This window comes from Nomascus leucogenys, chromosome 4, assembly GCF_006542625.1.
Source record: "Nomascus leucogenys isolate Asia chromosome 4, Asia_NLE_v1, whole genome shotgun sequence".
Classification (NCBI taxonomy): domain Eukaryota; kingdom Metazoa; phylum Chordata; class Mammalia; order Primates; family Hylobatidae; genus Nomascus; species Nomascus leucogenys.
The window spans coordinates 142,171,254-142,176,849 of record NC_044384.1 but is presented as its reverse complement, the minus strand read 5'-3'; the positions used below and the strand labels follow the sequence as shown (position 1 = coordinate 142,176,849).

At 40.0% G+C, this 5,596-nt stretch overlaps 1 pseudogene; it reads left to right on the top strand.

Annotated features, from left to right (window-relative positions):
• The first annotated feature begins 534 nt into the window (after positions 1-534).
• On the top strand, positions 535-983 carry LOC100582628 (annotated as a pseudogene).
• The last annotated feature ends 4,613 nt before the right edge of the window (positions 984-5,596 follow it).

Below are 5,596 nucleotides of genomic sequence, written 5' to 3'. Positions count from 1 at the left end.
TAGCTTTTTAGGTTAACTCTACTCATCAGCTCTTAGGACAGGAATAAAGACTGTCAAAAGTTGAAGGATAGAGCCTGGAAGTTACTTTTTGTCCTAAAATAGTGACGAAACTTTGTTTTCTAGTTATTTTTCTCTTCCTTCCAAAATGAGAATGCCACAAAACAAACAAAATATAAAGCTCAACCACAACCACAGGCAGTCGAGCAGCACGGCTGGGTGAGCTGCAGTAATTGGAAGATTTGCTGCATTTGTTTCTCCCCATGGCTTTTATCCTTTAGCTCCTGGATTGTCTTCTCATTTCTCATTTCTGCATGCTCCAAAGTGTGGACTCACATGTGCTTATCTTAAAACAGCATCAAATTCTTGAAGAATGAGTTTTGCCACCAGCCTATGACTTTTTTCCCCCTAAAACAGTTGGGGAAAGAGGAAGTAAGAGTCCTTGTATCTCTTTTCATCTCTATGAACACTCACCCCACTGGTGACCTTACACACACTCATGGTTTTAAACACCATCTCCATGAATGCTCATGCAAGATGGCAGCCACTGTCACCTCAGGAACAAAAGTGCCTTGAAATCTCTGACTGTTGCAAGAACTCAAAAGAAGGCCAGAAAGGAAGAAGTGATGGCACAGTTAGCTTGGGGTCTAGAAGATAATGAAGATATAATACAAGATGGACAAGGATAATCATTGGGCCTCCAAGTACAATTTATAAAAACCGAATATACAACCTTAAAATGGAATGTGAGCCTAAATCCCCAGAAGCACCCCCAATTTGTAAGATTTGTAACAAAATCAATATGAATATAATAGTGCTAATAGAATAATGGGCCCAAGAGCCACATATCAGTGCTAGCAAAATGGTAGAATTCATATTGCATTAGAGTTGTTCTGTAAGAACTTTAGTGCCTAATGATATCTAAAGAAAATATGAAACTCTCTCAGTGACCTGAACGACTATATATATATATACTTTTTTTTTGAGACGGAGTCTTGCTCTGTCTCCCAGGCTGGAGTGTAGTGGCACGATCTCAGCTCACTGCAAGCTCCGCCTCCCAGGTTCACACCATTCTCCTGCCTCAGCGTCCCGAGTAGCTAGGACTACAGGCGCCCACCACCACACCCAGCTAATTTTTTTTTTTTTTTGTATTTTCAGTAGAGATGGGGTTTCACCGTGTTAGCCAGGATGGTCTCGATCTCCTGACGTCATGACCCACTGAATAACAATATTACAGAAATTAAAAAGAAAAAAATACAGGTCTTCCCTTTCCCCCATTTGATTTCATCAGTCTTTATTCTCCACAGTAGTAAGTTTTCTAGCTATGTTTTGTAGACCTCAAACTATAGAGAAGAAAGCTCTCATTCAAAGGCAGTTTATCTTAAGATACTGTAAATGATATTAATTTTCATCTATTTGAAATATATAAATTGTACTGTAACAAAAATTAAAATACATACATATATGCATAGATATATACCATTATAAAATTATTTCAGACAAATTACGTTTATTTTATTTATTTTTTATTTTTTTAAGATATGGGGATTTGCTCCGTTGCCCAGGCTAGAATGCAGTGGTATGATCATAGCTCACTGTATCCTCTACTTCCTGGGCTCAAGCAATCCTCCTGCTTTGGCCTCCCAAAGTGCTGGTATTATAAGCATGAGCCACCATGTCTTGTCACAAATTAAATTTAATAAAATTTACTTCAGCAGAGAACAATTCATGTATTGTTCTCTCTGTACAATACAGCTGTATTTGAGTATTATGTAATGAGTTATTTGCATTATTTGGATATGGTCCTATGGAAGGTCCCTAACTGTATCTCCAGTAACCTGGTTGGCTGTTTGTGACTGGCTGAGCCTTTCATTATTAAATTTTAATTGTGCGAGTCATGTGCCAGGTAGAATAATATAAAGCTCATTCGTTTATTAAAAAATCTGGATTTGAGCTGTATTTCTGGCCAGTGGAACAACATTACTGATCTAGATGGCTAAAGTTTTCAATGAGTATTTGTGAAAAAAAGACTTAAAAGTTCTCATTTGCCATTTGTAAACAGTCTTTTGGAAAGGCAGTCTTTGATTCATTTAGTTTTTTAGAAGCCTCAGCATGCCAATTAAAAATCCATCCCATTGTTTTTGAGGCACCTTGGAATCTGTTTTTTTCTTCTAATGTGCCTTGTCAGTTTAAACTTCCCTGTTGTTAACACTGTAATTATGTTATTTTTAGTAAGGTTAACCTATTTATCCAAAAATACACAGGTTTTTGAACCGTAAGTTTTGTACGTAAATGTAGCTAGTGTCTCATAAAATGAAGTCCCAGACTCCTGGAATCTTAAAAGAACCTGTTTTCAGAAGCCACCTACCCAAGGCTCCTAACTGGATTCATTAAAGTTAATTATCAGATCCAATCTCATGTTGAATGCAATCTGGCTAAATAATTATTTAAATAGAGTTACAGAGAGAGCTGAAAATGTAAACTTGCAGAGTTGGAAGCTAAGAAGGAACTCATCCATGACCTTCAGTTGCAATGAAAGAGCAGTGGGCACAGTGAGCCTGGTGTGCACCTTTGCTTCATCACTCAGTGCTCCTGAGAGTTGCCAAAGGGTTCCTTCAGATCTCACTTATGACACCAAATTGTTAAAAGAAAAACTTTAGACAAATTTAACAGATTTTATTTGAGCAAAGAACGATTCATAAGTTGGGCAGTGATAACAACTTAAAGAGATTCAGGGAGCTTCACTCCAGCAGCATGAGCAGCAAGCTTTTATAGAATGGACACGGAGGCAAAATTACCTGCTTGGCTATAGATGAGTGTTTGCCTTATTTGAGTATGGTCTGATGTGAGGTCTCTAGTTATATAACCAATTGGCTAGTTGGCTGCTTGCAATTGGCTGAGGGTCATTTTGTTTTAAAGTCAATTACAAGAAATGTTTTCAAGTTAAGTTCTGGTTTGCTTATATAAGAGCTCTGGTTACCAAGACAACCTTCAGCTAATGGCTTCCTTCTTATTTGTTTGAATAATACATACACAACAAAATAAAACAGTTATGACAAGTGCCAAATGAGTAATTTAGATAATTATATGAGCAGACTTAAGAAGGGGAAGACCAGGAAGGGCCAATGTGGTCATAAATGGCACTGTAAGTTTAACCTTAAAAGAAGAGGAAAGTGTCAGATAAGTACAGAAAAAGTGGAAGAGCATATTAGGTGAGAGCTTTGCCTCGTTCACTAACTTTGCAGATGAGACTCCCAGCTCTGCAGATGCCAAAGCCACAGGGCATGCTCTGACTCAGGCCTCAGCCTCTGCCTTCGGCTTATAGCCTTCAGCTACCCTCAAGAAAAATGTTCCTCCGTCTTCCAAGTGTCCTGGTCACCTCCAGACTATGGATTGCTTCTGTTGTCATCTTACAACCACAAGGAATACTGACGTTTTCCTAGTGCTGGCCTCTTGGCATGAGTGTACATTAGGAAATGGGGAGTCTAATTTACATAACAAGTACTCAAAACGCAGAGCTATTAATCCAGAGGTTTTTATCTCTATAATGAGGTAATGATAGCTTATTTATTTATTTATTTATTTATTTATTTTGAGGCAGGGTCTCACTCTGTCATCCAGGCTGGAGTGCAGTGGCGCAATCACAGCTCATTACAACCTCCCCGTCCTGAGCTCAGGCTATCTTCACACCTCAGCCTCCCAAGTAACTGAACTACAGGCGCATGCCACCACACTTGGCTAATTTTTGTATTTTCATAGAGATGCAGTTTCACCATGTTGCCCAGGCTGGCCTTGAACTCCTGAGCTCAAGCGATCCACCTGCCTCAGCCTCCTAAAGTGCTGGGATTACCGGCGTGAGCCACCGCACCAGCATGATAGCTCATTTAAAGGCATTTCTGAATGGTGAGTACTTCAATTATATATTAAAATTTACAGACTGATGAAAGTCCATTGTTTTTAAACACCAAAGCTCAAAAACGTATTGGGTGCATCACTTGTAAAACTGTGTTATAATACGGATGTATCCTCAGGGTGACTGAGGCTAGCCAGACAGTGCGTTGTTCACTCAATGCTCCGTGAGCCTTATGGGTATCTCAGTTGTATCTGTTTTAATATCTCTTTCTTTCTTTCTTTCTTTCTTTCTTTCTTTCTTTCTTTCTTTCTTTCTTCCTTCCTTCCTTCCTTCCTTCTTCTTCCTTCTTTCTTTCTTTCTTTCTTTCTTTCTTTCTTTCTTTCTCTCTTTCTTCTTTCTTTCTTTCTTTCTTTCTTTTTCTTTCTTTCTTCTTTCTTTCTTTCCTTCTTTCTTTCTTTCTTTCTTTCTTTCTTTCTTTCTTTTTTGTCTGCAACATCACTTTCAGACAATGGGGTTTCATTTTTCATCCTCAGCTTTTGTTTCTGACTCTCTGTGGACTGGGAATCCAGACGAAGTTAACTTATTCTAACTGTTATTTTTAAAAAACGAAGTCTTCAATATACGGTCTCAGGAACTCTCTTCTGGGTAAAATATGTGCCCGTGAGTGCCGAGCATGTGAATCATCTTTGTTTTCCACTCTCCTCCTGTATGCTAGCCACTTGGAGACCCTTTTTGTTACTTCCTGATATTTACCTATATTCAAGATGAGTCAGGTTGCCAGGCTGCTAATTTCTGGACATGTGAGTTATTTCTGTGGTTTTGCTCCAACACATCACCAAAAATAAGACAGATCCTTTACTCTGCCAGTGCCGTCTTCAGTGGCAGGTGTCAACTGACAGATGTGAATAGACAATTTATATGTCTGTTATTTGAAATCTGGAGCATTTCCTGCAGTTAGCTCTCTCCTCTACAATTTTCTGCAAAAATTACAAGAAGAATGGACCCATCTCAAAAGGTAAACAGAAGGTACCTTGAAGCTGTTATTTGCTTCGGGGGAGATGGGGCTGTGGTCAGGCAATGGAAGTGGTGGATAGCTGGATAGATGGATAGCTGGATGCTCAGGGCTTTCTGCAGCAGCACTGGGAGAAGCTCCAGCATCGAGGAGGGAGTGGAGCTCAAGAGGGGCATTGGAAAGCCCTCCGTCAAAGGTAGATGAGACCTCCATGATAACAGGACATTAGTATAGAGATTGGTTTGGTGAAAGAAGTTGCCACTGCTGAGGTGCCAATTAGGTGCCAAAGGTGCTTCCTTTCTTCAGGCTGTGTCCTGGAGAAAGGAAGAGCAAGGGTACGCTTGTGCCCAGTGTTGGTTTTCTGTGGCACCCCAGCACAGAGAACAGCTGAGCTTAATGCCAGATTTCCCTCCTGCTGAATTCAGCCAGATCTGAAAATGAACGGGAGGCAAAGAAGTGCAGACCTGCTTCATAGAGATTGATGCTAGTCGTCTTCACCACCGTCACTATGGAGCATTACCTGGCAGTGATTTTTGGCCTTGCACACAGAAGCACTGCTTCTGTGCAAAGGGTAAGTAAGGGGGAGGCATGGTTTCTGCCTGCATAGGGCTCAGGTAAAGGGACAGTCACACTGCCATGGATTCTCTGCCAATAGAGCAATCATAAGGTCGTTGACAAAAAGTCTATTGTTCATATGCTTTGTGATTTAATTGCTAAAGACCAACACCTAAATT